Raw genomic sequence first — 14,993 nt, 5'->3', positions numbered from 1 at the left:
TGAGCTAGCATAAGAACATAAGAACATAAGAAATAGGAGCAGGAGTAGGCCATCTAGCCCCTCGAGCCTGCCCCGCCATTCAATAAGATCATGGCTGATCTGACGTGGATCAGTACCACTTACCCGCCTGATCCCCATAACCCTTAATACCCTTACCGATCAGGAATCCATCCATCCGCGCTTTAAACATATTCAGCGAGGTAGCCTCCACCACCTCAGTGGGCAGAGAATTCCAGAGATTCACCACCCTCTGGGAGAAGAAGTTCCTCCTCAACTCTGTCTTAAACCGACCCCCCTTTATTTTGAGGCTGTGTCCTCTAGTTTTAACTTCCTTACTAAGTGGAAAGAATCTCTCCGCCTCCACCCTATCCAGCCCCCGCATTATCTTATAAGTCTCCATAAGATCCCCCCTCATCCTTCTAAACTCCAACGAGTACAAACCCAATCTCCTCAGCCTCTCCTCATAATCCAAACCCCTCATCTCCGGTATCAACCTGGTGAACCTTCTCTGCACTCCCTCCAATGCCAATATATCCTTCCTCATATAAGGGGACCAATACTGCACACAGTATTCTAGCTGCAGCCTCACCAATGCCCTGTACAGGTGCATCAAGACATCCCTGCTTTTATATTCTATCCCCCTCGCAATATAGGCCAACATCCCATTTGCCTTCTTGATCACCTGTTGTACCTGCAGACTGGGCTTTTGCGTCTCATGCACAAGGACCCCCAGGTCCCTTTGCACGGTAGCATGTTTTAATTTGTTTCCATTGAGATAGTAATCCCATTTGTTATTATTTCCTCCAAAGTGTATAACCTCGCATTTCTCAACGTTATACTCCATTTGCCATATCCTCGCCCACTCACTCAGCCTGTCCAAATCTCTCTGCAGATCTTCTCCGTCCTCCACACGATTCACTTTTCCACTTATCTTTGTGTCGTCTGCAAACTTCGTTACCCTACACTCCGTCCCCTCCTCCAGATCATCTATATAAATGGTAAACAGTTGCGGCCCGAGTACCGATCCCTGCGGCACGCCACTAGTTACCTTCCTCCAACCGGAAAAACACCCATTTATTCCGACTCTTTGCTTCCTGTCGGATAGCCAGTCCCCAATCCACTTTAACACACTACCCCCAACTCCGTGTGCCCTAATCTTCTTCAGCAGCCTTTTATGGGGCACCTTATCAAACGCCTTTTGGAAATCCAAAAACACCGCATCCACCGGTTCTCCTCCATCAACCGCCCTAGTCACATCTTCATAAAAATCCAACATGTTCGTCAAGCACGACTTTCCCCTCATGAATCCATGCTGCGTCTGATTGATCGAACCATTTCTATCCAGATGCCCTGCTATCTCCTCTTTAATAATGGATTCCAGCATTTTCCCTACTACAGACGTTAAGCTGACCGGCCTATAGTTACCCGCCTTTTGTCTCCTTCCCTTTTTAAACAGCGGCGTAACATTAGCCGTTTTCCAATCAACCGGCACTACCCCAGAATGCAACGCGATTTGATAAATAATCACTAACGCATCCACTATTACCTCTGACATTTCTTTCAATACCCTGGGATGCATTCCATCCGGACCCGGGGACTTGTCCACCTTCAGTCCCATTAGTCTACCCAGCACTGCCTCTCTGGTAACATTAATTGTATTAAGTATTTTTCCTGCTGCCAACCCTCTATCGTTAATATTTGGCAAACTATTTGTGTCCTCCACCGTGAAGACCGACAGTCAAATAATGTGCTAGCACTCACTGTGCTGAAGTATAGAGTAATTACTTGAGCAAAGTAGCAGAGGACTCCCAATATATGGTGGATTTGCATCTCAGCAAGAGTCCCTTTAGAAAAGAATGGATAAACATGTTTTCAGTGCTGCAAAACTGTGCTAGAAGCTACTGCCTTTAGAGGGCAGTATGAGCACAGGGGTTAGAGAGGTGACCCACATAACCAAGACTTTAAATATTCTACCAAGAGATTCTGTTTTTCTAATGTAGGTACCGATTTGTGGACTGCATTTCTCCAAACGATTGTGGTCTTTGCCATGAACTGAGAAGTGCTTTCATTGCCGACGTAATGCTGCAATGAAGAAAAGCACCAAAAATACGTGAGGCTTCATCAACTCAGCGACTCTGAAATAGGATTTTTCTATTAGCGCAGTATTATAGACTCTTATAATACAGCATGTCTTTTGAATGAGACGTTTAAGTGAGGCCCTGTCTGCCCCCTCAGGCAGTTGTTTAAGATCCTGTGGCACTAGTTGTAAAAGAGCAGGAGAGTTATCCCTGATGTCTGTCCAATATTTATCCCTCAATGTCACAAAGCAACAGATTATCTGGCCTTTATAACATTGCTGTTTATGGAGCTGGTGCACAAATTTTCTGCTGTGTTTCCTACAACAAAACTTAAAATAAAAAGTACTTTGTGGGCTGTAAAGTGCTTTGAGATTCTTGGTGTCTACAGAAAGAGGTCTTTTGGCCCACTGTGTTATGCTCACTCTTCGAAAGTACTATCCATTACTCCCACTTCCTGTAACACCCCCCAAATATCTGTTTACAGCAAACATTTCAGATGCTTTTAAAGCTACAATGGAGTCTCTTTCTTTCAAATAGTGCATTCTCGATCATAGCGTACAATGCTGAATTCAGAGCCCAGAAGAAAGCCAATCAGCCCACTGCTTCTTTGGCAGTACTGACTCTTAATCATAGGTGTCAGCACAAAAGAAGGCTCTTTGGCAAAATCCTCCCAGCTCTCTGCAAGAGTAATCCAGTTAGTTCCACTTCCCCACCCTTGCCCTCTATTTCTGCATTTTTTTCCCTTCAAGTACTTATCTAATTCCCTCATTTTGTTTCCTCATGTCACCTTTGGTTCTTTTGCCAATCACTGTTAGATTTGTGTCTTCTGGTTCTTATTCCTTCTGCCATTGGAATCAGTTTTTATCAGTCCATTGAATCTCCTCTCAATGTATCCTGATATTGTTATCGGCCCTAATCCTTTTTTAAAAACCTTTTCCCAGTTGTGGAGCATCCAAAGACACTTAACATAGAGTCAGCTCGAGCTAAAACAAGCAACAGGTTACTCAACGGAAGCATGCATAAAGAGGAATGATTCTCACAATGCAGAGGCAATTCAAAGATGTACAGTTTCTGTTAATTGTTTATACCATCTTTGTGATACCTCATCATTAACCGACAATGTTTTTATCTTGTACATCTCATTTGGTATGACCACAATTCCAGAATAGTCACAGAATAGCCTGACCTTTTAACACAAACAATTCCCACAATTTATTCCAAAACACAATATTTGCTTATCTATCCTGACATTTTACTTCAGTCTTCTGTATATTTTAGCCTGCACTGAGTTCAGGCAATCCGTTTTATCACAACATAACTCATAGATCACCCATTAACTTATTCTATGCTGACCCAAAGGTCAGATATCTTAATTTATCATGGATTGGCCCATGGGCTAGTCATCAACTTCCTGGCCTGACCAAAAGGTCACACTCTCTACTGCATCCACTCTTGTGCAAACACTTTAAAAACTTAAACCAGCAACTTGGTCATGCCTGGGTGATCCCATGATACACCAATTTATCCCCAAATGCCTTCTGTTCCTCTTTGTTCAAAAAATCTATCTAATTCCTTTGTATTATCACTCCAAGAGGACTGTTGCCTGTTGGTTTAGATTGGAGGAAGTAGACAGAACGTAACAATTGCCTCTGGATGCTACACTGCTATTGGCGAGAATAAGTCGTGGAATGCTTTCCTAGATAACAGTGCACTGCCCATTAGAGAAAGCAAGCAATGTAGTCTCTCTCCCAATGGTGTACAACAACAATAGCACCAATCTCAAGAGCACAGACTACTAAATAGATTTTGTTCTTTAGCTGTTCTTCAGTCAGGTGTAGTCTGGGTATTATTGAGTCCTCAGCAAAGAAAAGTGTACTAAAAAGGGAAGAACAAGTGTCATTAACATCTGGGTGGGAATTTATACAATAGTTTCCTTGTAGAGAGCTTTAAAGTGGTGGACAAATGGAGCAAGCCATTGCAAAAACATTTTGCAATGCTTCAGTATTTTTAAAATCCAATATGGTAGTCGAGTCCAATTTTTTCTAGTGTATTTTGTGTCACTGCACAGATATAACATAGTGTGATAACATTTAATATAGAATTTCTTTGCACTCTAAATTAGTTATTCAGTCATTGTTGCCAAGGCTATAGCAGTGCATCAGGCAGTGCTATTGAGTAAGCTGTGTAAACTGCTGTAAAAAGTAATGCTATCTGTTTAGTCCTCTCCTATCTTCAGAAAGCTCAATCTGTTTCTACTTCTGCTGTGTAAAACAAGAGTGATACAGTTACACTGGTTCAACTGGTGCATGTATACTCTTAGACACCAGAAAATCAGCTTTCTCTGAAGGTTTTATTGGTAAGTGCATTGCTTGTTATAATGCTGAACCATATGGACAGGAAGCTTCCAGAAGCAATCTCCAGCCTGACTATTTAACTGATTTCAGTCGGCATGACAGTGGGGTACCTCAAATTGCCTTCGGTCTGGATTAGGAAGGAAGATATTAGTTGAATGGAGGGGTGTGGGGGCTGCTCATTGCAAGTTATGTTAAATCCTCATTATACAATGGACATCGAATGAGCAAAATTTGTTTAACCACCATGGACGGCACGGTGGCACAATGGTTAGCAGTGCTGCCTCACAGTGCCAGGGACCTGTGTTCAATTCCGGCCTCTGGTCACCGTCTGTGTGGAATTTGTATGCTCTCCTTGTGTCTGCGTGGGTTTCCTCTGGGTGCTCCAGTTTCCTCCCACAGTCCAAAAATGTGTGTGTTAGGTTGATTGGTCATGCTCATTTGTCAGGGGCTAGCTAGGTAAATATGTGGGGTTACGGTGATAGGGCCTGGGTATGATTGTTGTCAGTGGTAGCTTGGTGGGCAGAATGGCTTCCATCTGCACCGTAGGGATTCTGAAATAGCTGGCCAGTATTCATCATCTTGCTTCTTAATGCATGATGCTTTCAACTCCAGTATGCAAGGTGCTTTGCTCGAGTTTCGTCAGATTTGGTTAAATGTCACTGGCTCTGATGATTATCACATCTTTTTCATATGTTATCTCTCTCTTGGGAGTTCTGCAGTGTCATGAAAATTAGTTCAGACAATGAAAGATATGGTGCAAATGATAGAACATTATGTAAAGATGCTGATGCGTGTTCAGGAGAAATCGGATGGTTTTGTGTTCTTGGTACTGTAAATAATAATAATAGCTCAGGATATGTTTAATTCCAGCAACTGCAAATGTTAATATCTCTGATTCCAGTTTTGATTGATTTAAGCTTTTTCCTGCCACTTTATCCTGATTGGAGCTACGACATTGCTAAACGTTTGCCCTGCCTTAATAAACTGTTTTTGTGTTAGATCACGCCTATTCATAGCCTAATATTAGGAAGGAGATTTGGCTTTGTCTCATCAAGAGCCCTGTTACTGCAGGTTACATTTGTTCTGATGCTTTGAGCCTCTAGAGAGTGCATCCATGAAGCTGAACCGGAAGCAGCAGTTACAAACACTTCAGCAAATATTGGTGACTTGCAATACCATGCTGCAGCTCCTCAAATCCTGTAATATGTATAGGAATAGCTCAGCTACAGGCAGAAAATGCCTTGTAATGATGTAGTATGTCATAGGTTTGTGCCAGCAGTTCAAGTTGCAATCTACTTGGTGAGACATGATAATAAAGGAACTTCCCCATTGGTTAAAGATGTACTCTTGGACCTCCTAACTGTTAGTTTTGAATGCTGCAAAATAGGTCAGCTCACAAGCTGTGCAGTTAGTGTATAATATAAGGATAAAATAGATTTGAACAATTGGTATTGCCAGTCACATAAAGAGGCCACTGAAAGCATAAAGCTATCACATGCGCACTTTAAAAGTTCACTGCTCAAAATGAAAGGTGTGACCATATTTTCTGAATGCAAAATGATTGTACAAAGTTTCTAGCCATTGCAAAAGGTGTATGGAGGGAAAGGAAAGATCAATGAGGCTGAAAGAATGGAAAATTCAATTGAAAGCACAAGATGCAGACATAGAAACATAGAAAAACTACAGCACAAACAGGCCCTTCGGCCCACAAGTAGACCTACCTATAACCCTCCATCCTATTAAGCTCCATGTACTCATCCAGGAGTCTCTTAAAATACCCTATCGAGTTCGCCTCCACCACCACTGACGGCAGACGATTCCACTCGCCCACCACCCTCTGTGAAAAACTTACCCCTAACATCTCCCCTGTACCTACCCCCCAGCACCTTAAACCTGTGTCCTCCCGATCTATGCCCCTCAACATCTTATACACCTCTATTAGGTCTCCTCTCATCCTTCGTCTCTCCAAGGAGAAAAGACCGAGCTCCCTCAGCCTATCCTCATAAGGCATGCCACTCAATCCAGGCAACATCCTTGTAAATCTCCTCTGCACCCTTTCAATCTTTTCCACATTCTTCCTATAGTGAGGCGACCAGAACTGAGCACAGTACTCCAAGTGGGATCTGACGAGGATGAATAGTAGAGAGCAATGCTGCCAGCTTTTAGTTTGATGAGTGGTCAAGTGACATGCTGCATTGAGAAAGATTGCCCTGTTTGGCATTCCCCAGTGGATTGTATAACACCGTAGCGAGAGCTGGCACTCGCTGTTGACTCCAGTGCTTGTAGGACCTGAAAACATGCAGAAGATGACACTTCAATAAGTCTGACTAGGTAAGAATAACCAACAGTAACATATACCTGGTAAATGGCCGAAGGTTCCATACAGCACATTGCCTGCCAGCCCATTGCAAATTTATTGTGTCGTCTCCCCAACCCCCAAAAAGCTCCTGTGCCCTGCCATGGCAAGCTTTCATGCAACCTTTCAGCTTTTTCATTGCATCTCGCACATTTAATACCTGAGCAAGGCACTCATTTGCAACCTGTAATTGAAAACCTTGCCACACTCATAAACATGTGATACACAAATTTATTCTTTTAGTGACAGTCAAGATAGATTCAAATACATAGCAGTCATCAATGTCCCTTTGTACTTTGGGAAATGCACCAGTGCAATGACATGGGGAAGTTGTTCCATACTAATCAGTGGAAAAACAGATTTGATTCCTCAGTTACCTGCTTGGTGAATTGGCTGAGCTGAAATTAGTAAGGAAGGAGCCATAGGAGTTCAAGATGCAGACATAGAAACATAGAAAAACTACAGCACAAACAGGCCCTTCGGCCCACAAGTTGTGCCGACCACGTCCCTACCTTCTAGACCTACCTAGAGAGATTCCAACCAGAGTTTACAATCAGCAGGTGTCCTTGCCTCAGATATCAAAAGCATTTCTGATACTGAGCATACTGAAATAGTAGGTGTGCAGCAAGCAATTCTTTTTTTAAAAAGCCTCCAATTTTTGGGAGGAAATTAAATATTTATGAAAATGTCAAAAAATTAACAAAAGGTCTTAAAACTAAAAAGAGGTGTACTAAAAATGTTACCAAATAATGTGCAAAGACATTATTTGGGCAACCTCATTGCCAATGGAGTTTCATTTGCTCCCAGATTGACAGAAGGAAGGGTAAGTGTAATGTCCTAATTATGTTAGGGATTGTGGGTTTTAAAAAAGAAACAGCATGGTTTTCAGACATAGATTCAAAGTAACACAACAGGTTTATTGAAAGATGTTCTCTGCACAGAGTACCGGCCTGCGCAATAAACGAATGATGTCACCAAATCATGTGACTGGCTCTTAAAGCAATCATGCAGCTACTTAAATATATAACAGTAAGAATGAATCTGGGCTGAATAAATTGGAGTCATAGGTTAGCAGGAAAATTGGTAGCTGAACAATGGGCTACCTTCAAAGAAGAGATGATTTGGCACAATCCAGGTGTATTTCCTCAAAAGCGAATGATAGGGTGTTGGAATTTTGGGTAGATTTCAAATGGAATTATGTATTTGTATTAATTCTTATTAGCTCTGTTGTGTTAATGTATTTGTGTTCACTGGAAGTGATGTTACAAGTCCCTAGCACGGGAAACAGGCAGAGGAAACAGTTATACAAGACAACCCATTGTTTTAAATCCTCTGTGCTTCCCTGGTGTCATTTTCCGATATACAATATAAAAACTGACGATGATGATGAACTGTACGTGATGATGAAGAAATTTGCTGAGAAAAGTCGGAAATAAGAAAAGTTAGAAAAGAAGCTTTCTGTATGTGCTCGGAACCTATGGGCTAGGTGGAGGTGAGTAACAATATTCTGCTGCAGAGCACATATAGAGCTGGTTATGTTAAGTTAGAGGCTGAAGCTCAAGTTGTTGCCTTGTTTGAAAGAAAAATCAAGGTAGCTGCTGGAAGCACAGTGTGCATATGGGAAACCTCCATTAGTAAGAAAAATGACAGGAGTTTACAGAATCATGGGACTGTTGAGGAAAGCAACACCTCATCTACAGATCAGACACCAAGACAACCTCCAGCGCCTACATCAATGCCAGAGGTTAATGCCAGTGTACAGAAGAAGATGCCAGAGTTTCGTGTCAAATGTCAACCTCCAGATCATCTGGCTTATTGATTATTGTTCATGCTGTCTTTTTTTGAATTTGTTGGGGATGTTCAATCTAAGGGGGGGGAGGAAATGTTATGTATTTATTCTTATTAGCTTACTGAAGCTGCTGTGTTAATGTGTTCATGTATTCACCTGAAATGACGTCACACGGCTCTTACGTGGGGAAACAGGCAGAGAAGAACCAACCTCATAAACCAAAGTCTTTGACAGGACCAGTATAAAAGTTGGCAAATTATGTTAGTTATATAAAACGTTGGTTAGGTCACATTCGGATATTGTGTTCAATTCTGGTCACCACACTACCAGAAGGACGTGGAGGCTTTGGAGAGAGTACAAAAAAGGTTTACCAGGATATTGCCTGGTATGGAGTGTATTAGCTATGAGGAGAGATTGAATAAACTGGGATTGTTCTCCCTGGAAAGACGGAGGCTGAGGGGGTGACCTGATAGAAGTTTATAAAATTATGAGGGGTATAGATAGGGTGAACAGTTGAAGCTTTTTCCCAGGAAAGAAATGACAATTACAATGGGGTACAAGTTCAAGATAAGGAGGGAAGGTTCAGTGGAGATGTGGGGGGGAAGTTTTTTACAGAGGGTAGTGGGGGCATGGAATGCACTGCCAAGTGAGGTGGTCGAGGCAGATATGTTAACATTTAAGACTAATCTGGATAGACCCATAAACAGACGGGGAATAGAGGGATATAAGTGGTTGGTCTAGATAGGACAACATGATCGGCACAGGCTTGGAGAGCCTGTTCGTGTGCTGTACTGTTCTTTGACTGAGTCTCTGCTTGTCCAATCCTTGATCTGTTTAGCGCATACAGGTGATGAATCCAAGAAATATAACAACTCTTGAGGAGTGGGTGTTTTGGCAGGACTACTTGGTAACGGAAGATGACTACATATGTCTGTATTGGCTATATGGGAGCAAGGGCAATGTGACTCAAAAGCTGATAGGGTGAAGATCTGATGCCAGATTCTCGCTGAAGCTATAGTGGAATAGCTTTGCCTTCGCTGAATAAACCTGTCAGTGGTTTAATGTCAGATGCAATTGTAAAATGTCTCCCATGCAGATCTTGGTGAAACTTCTTGACACCAAACACAACCAACAGTGCTTCTTGCTCTTTTCAGCCGATGGGTTTTTCTGACCTGTCCTTCATTTGATGGGCTAGCACGGCTCCTATGCCATAGGAAGGAGCAGTACACATCAGCACTAGTTCTTTAGCTGGGTCATAATGTACCACCAAGCACAATGACTGAAACAGTTCCTTGGCTGCTGCATAGGCTTTTTCTTGCTGTGAACCCCATGATCAGCAGTGGTTCTTCCTCAGCAACAGGTAGAGTGATGCAAACCCAGTGGCCAGATTAGGTAAGAAATAGCTGTAATAAATGATCACCCCTAGGAATGAATTAAAATCTGTCATATTACAGGGCAATGATGCATCTTTAAGGGCTTGGATCTTGTCTTCAACCGGATGCAACCCCATAGCGTCCACTCTGTGGTCCAGATGGGTTACCTCAGAAGCCTGGAATGTGCTTTTCTTCCACTTCAAACACACCTGCTTCCATAAATCTTTTCAGCACTTCCTCGAGGTTGGCTAAATGTTCGGCTTCAGGCAGTCTAATGATGATGTCATCCAAGGAAACAACCACACACGGAAGTCTTTGCAGGTGACTCGTGGTTCACTGAAAAATATAACATGGAAATGAAGCTCCAAATGGCAACTAGGTATACTGGTAGAGGCCTCAGGGTGCTGTTTGTCACATCCCGTCTTGACCGTGTTGTCATGCTGATAGGCATGATTTATATCTAACTTGGTGAATGAATTGCCTCCTGCTAACTTGATGCACAAGTCATCAATTTTGGGAATGGGTTACTTATCTAACTTTGCTGCTCTGTTGACTGTCAGTTTGTAATCACCACATAGATGTGTGGTCTGATTTCACTTGGGAACTGGGATAATGGATGCAGCCAACTCAGAAAATAGATTGAATTATTCCCAGATTTTTCAAGCTGCACAATTCTGCTTCCCACTTTTTCTCTGGGATAGCAAGGGCTTTGAAGAAGTGTGGTCGGGCCAGGGATCAACGTGTATTTTAACTTGCATGTCCTTCAGCTTTCCCACCTCATCCTGAAAAAATGTAATTTTTTTTTCAAAAGCTCTATAATTCCATTGGACATCAAATGGAATATTTCTGACCTTTTATCTTTTGCAACCAGCCTTGACTCATAAGGCTGGCCTCTCCCCCTCTAAAACTATCACCAGGAAGCTGACCAATCTTCTGTTTGTGGCAGACTGGAACAGCAGCAATGCCATCACATAAATGGAGTTCCAATGCAAGTTCTGAGGTAGATGGATGTATACTCCAATGTCAACGGCTTACTGCCTTCACTGAGGTACTTGGACATGTGCTGCCCAACAACAGTGGCTGGAACATCGGTGTCCACCTCCATCTGTAGTTGCTTGCCATTCACCTGCAGTGGGTGCAAATTTAACAGCAGTCACCTGATATAGAGAGTATGCAACAGCAGCATCAGCTTCCACAGTGTCAGTTGACTTGGTCAGATGTGCATTCTACTCTGCTGTTGGTTTATTCTTTGTACGAACCAGGTGCCCTCCCTTGTGGTAATGGTAGTACTCTGTCTCTCTAAATCTGCATGCACTCCTTGATTCCCTCCACACATTAACAAATGCGTGCCTTGTCAGCTGACACATTGTTAAGTAGGCTATCATTTGGGATGGCACTGAAAATCTGTGCCATCCTTTGTGCTATACTCAGTGGCAGGCTTCAGTAAAATGGTACTGTGTTCCTTATTCACATGTTGCAAATCCTGAGAATCTCCTGCAGTATACTCCATGGTGAGGTAATGTTCTAGAGTGCATTTGAAATCAATATTCTGTTCAGCAAGTAAATGCTGCTCTATGGTGTTGTCAGTCACCTCACTTGCCAGCCTGTCCCACAGCATATTATTCAAGACCTCCCCAAACTCTTTGCACCGGGAGCCATTTCAGGTTCTCCTGGAGCACATACTATCATATTGAATGGTGTAATTACAGACAGACTTGACTGAGATTGGACTTTGCAAGCTCCACTAACTTGTTGTACTAAGTACTGGGTACATCCGGGGCAGTTGGGTTTCTGATAAAGTTATACATTTTACTTCCACGCACACTCAGCAGGATTGCTCTACATTTACCTTCGTCAGTAATTTAATTCACCATGAATTAGAAACCAAGCCTCTCGACATGGTGACTCCAACCTGCATCATATGGATCGACCTTCCTAAACAATGGCATGATCAGTCAGGCTTTTTTCTATTTGCTTCTGCTGGTGCTGCCTGTGTTCTATTTTTTGTGTTTACAGCTTTAAGAGCTGTAAACTATTTTTTTGCTTCGAGTTGTCTCTGCAGCTTGCCATTTTGTCTTTGCTTTTCCTGCTATTTTCTGACTTAGACTTCCCAGTGATTATGGGCCACCTTTGAAGGCGAGAACATTTATTTCTTTTTTTCTCTCTACCGGTCCAGTTTATTTACAATTCTGTTGGCTTTCTCAGTACTTGATGATCTTGTGCTTCTGAAGTCACGGCACATGCGCTTTTTATAAAATATTGCGAGCTTCAGCTCTGCCACAATGCATTTCATTTGTGTAAGTATTTAAGGCAAACATTGCAGTAATTTGTTGGATTTCAGGACAATTTGTTGTTTCGTTTTTCTAAAGCTGCGTTTTCTTTTTCACCCACACTTTCCCCGGAATCCTCTTCAAGCATGCCAAACTTTTGAAACATCTTTGCTCTTTTTCAACTTTGTGATACTCAGACCAACCAGAACAAAGCACGCAACATCAGTCAGATTTATCCCCGTCACCAGTGTAATAACTTGAGGCAGGAACCAGTTTGTTGCGAAAAAAGAAAAACTTTATTGGAAACACGCACACACATGTTTACAGGCTTGTTGCCATCTTATTACCCCCAGCACTGGTGCTGCCCAGTAGTTGATTGGCAGGAGGGAGGGGCAACCACTCCCATTATTACAACTTGCTAATCGGCCTTTTGGCTAAGATCAAGTGTAGTATGGATAGGATGCTGCACTTGGTTGAGGTCATTAGGTTACATTTAAGCTTCATTTGAAGCAATTTTTAAAAGCGGCACCTCGGCCTTTTGGCTAAGATGCAAATGAGATCAAGCCTTGGAGGAGGTGAGTCTGCACCTACTCCATTGGCTCATGTAGATCAGACTCAAGACAGGAGTGGAGGCCCTGTCTTGTCAGCTTGGATCGGAAATGTCTCAACTTGTTGAGACTCTGAATTGGACTTGATTTGATTGAATTGGAAAAGTTTAAAAAAAAAACATTATTGAGGAGTGCCAGTAATACTGCCAAAAATACCCTCCCAATCTAAAATATTTTTCAATCAGTTAACAGTAATATTTTCAAAGTTTGAAAATACAAAGCCCCCCACTGCCAATCCCGACCACTTGCACTGCTGAGTTCTCCTGGAATGCCTCTATTCAGAATCCCCCCTCTTCTCACTGTCAGACTGTTTCAGTTCTGGAAACTTTCTCTCATTACTATTAGCCAGCCTTTGTTCCAAACGCCGCCTCCCCTCATGGTCAGCTTCTCTTGTCCAGAATGCACCCTCTGCTCAGTGTTAGTTGTCTCCGTACAGAATTCCGTCTCTTCTAATTTTTGGCTACTGCCGCTTTAGAATCGTGACTCTCTTAAACCTTCACCCTTTATACCTGAATAACAATTGCGGCACTGTTGTTGAAATTCTTCGTCAATCACCGAGTTTTCCATTTCATTAACCTTTCGACAACCACCTTGTTTATCTGCATTACAAAGCGTCTAGTCTATCAATTCATCTTTAATTAAACATCTCATATTTTCCATGACTTCAATTAAAGCCAAGTATCATTTGAAATGCCCCAACCTTACAGCTGTTTATGTGAAGCTCAGTCAATATCCTGCAAACATAAAAAATACACAAGTTCTTCCTAGTAAGGCTGATTGAGTCCTTGTGCAAATGGAGTGAAAAACGGTAGCACACTGGTTAGCACTGCTGCCTCACAGGGCCAGGGACCTAGGTTCAATTCCAGCCTCAGGTGATTGTCTGCGTGGAGTTTGCACATTCTCCCCATGTCTGCGTGGGTTTCCTTCAGGTGCTCCGGTTTCCTCCCACAGTCCAAAGATGTGCGGGTTAGGTTGATTGGCCATGCAAATTGCCTCCTAGTGTCCCAAGATGTGTAGGTGAAAGGGATTAGCAGGGTAAATGTGGTTACGGGGATAGGGGCTGGGTGGGATTGTTGTCGGTGCAGGCTCGATGGGCCAAATGGCCTCCTTCTGCACTATAGAGATTCTTCTATGATTCTATAAAAGGACCCAAGAAAATAAAGTGGTTTTCCTTAGTTTAGTCTGCTGTGTTGGGAAACGTGGGGTTGTATACAACTAGAATACAAGTTGTATTGTGTTTCACATGTTGTATTGGGAAAGTTTTGAACTGAGATATGCAGAGTTGTTTTGTGCTGAATGAATAAATTTTGTTAAGTTAGAAAGGCGTCCCCTTGATTCTGTGGAGTTGAATTGCAGTTTGGTGTTTAATTCCGTTAACAAGATTTATATCTATCAGAATTATCTAATGCATTTCATGTAGTCAATTATTTTAAACACTCCTGAGTCATAATGCCAGATTAATTTAGTTTGATCAATGCATCATGCCTGGATTTCAACCACTCTTCAGAGAAAAGGCAACAGCATGGTGATAAAATCCATAGATCAATATGATGAGATGGAGGTGAGCAAAGGTCTGGAATAATTCTTTCAAAAATGCCTCCATGAGATGACATGTAAGAGGATGTTCCTCTATTGATCCTGAAATCAAAAGATCCTGGAAGATTAAAATGATAAAAGCAAATTTTTGTTTTTTTGTTTTTATACTTTTCCAATTCAATCAAATCAAGTCCAATTCAGAGTCTCAACAAGTTGAGACATTTCCGATCCAGGCTGATAAGACAGGGCCCACACACCTGTCTTGGGCTTGAACTACATGAGCCAAGCTGATTGGAGGAGGGGGAGGTTTCCTCCTCCAAGGCTTCTGCAGATGCTGGAATCTGAAACCAAAAGATAAAATGCTGGAAAATCTCAGCAGGTCTGGCAGCATCTGGAAAGAGATGTCTCCTTACAGATACTGCAAGATTAAAATGATGTTGCAGTGAATGTTTGGAATTACATTTCTAAATAAGTTGTTAATGTAAATGAAAGAAAGTTCACAAAAGTGAAACCAAAATATACCTTTATTGAAGTACACTGGCCCTGATATTAATCTGAAGACGGCTTCTGAATGGGGTGCAGGTGACAGAATTGTCTGGATCAGCTCAGGAAGTCAACTCTGAATTGGA

Source organism: Mustelus asterias, chromosome 9 (genome assembly GCF_964213995.1).
Source record: "Mustelus asterias chromosome 9, sMusAst1.hap1.1, whole genome shotgun sequence".
Lineage (NCBI taxonomy): Eukaryota > Metazoa > Chordata > Chondrichthyes > Carcharhiniformes > Triakidae > Mustelus > Mustelus asterias.
Note: the sequence above shows the minus strand (reverse complement) of the source record.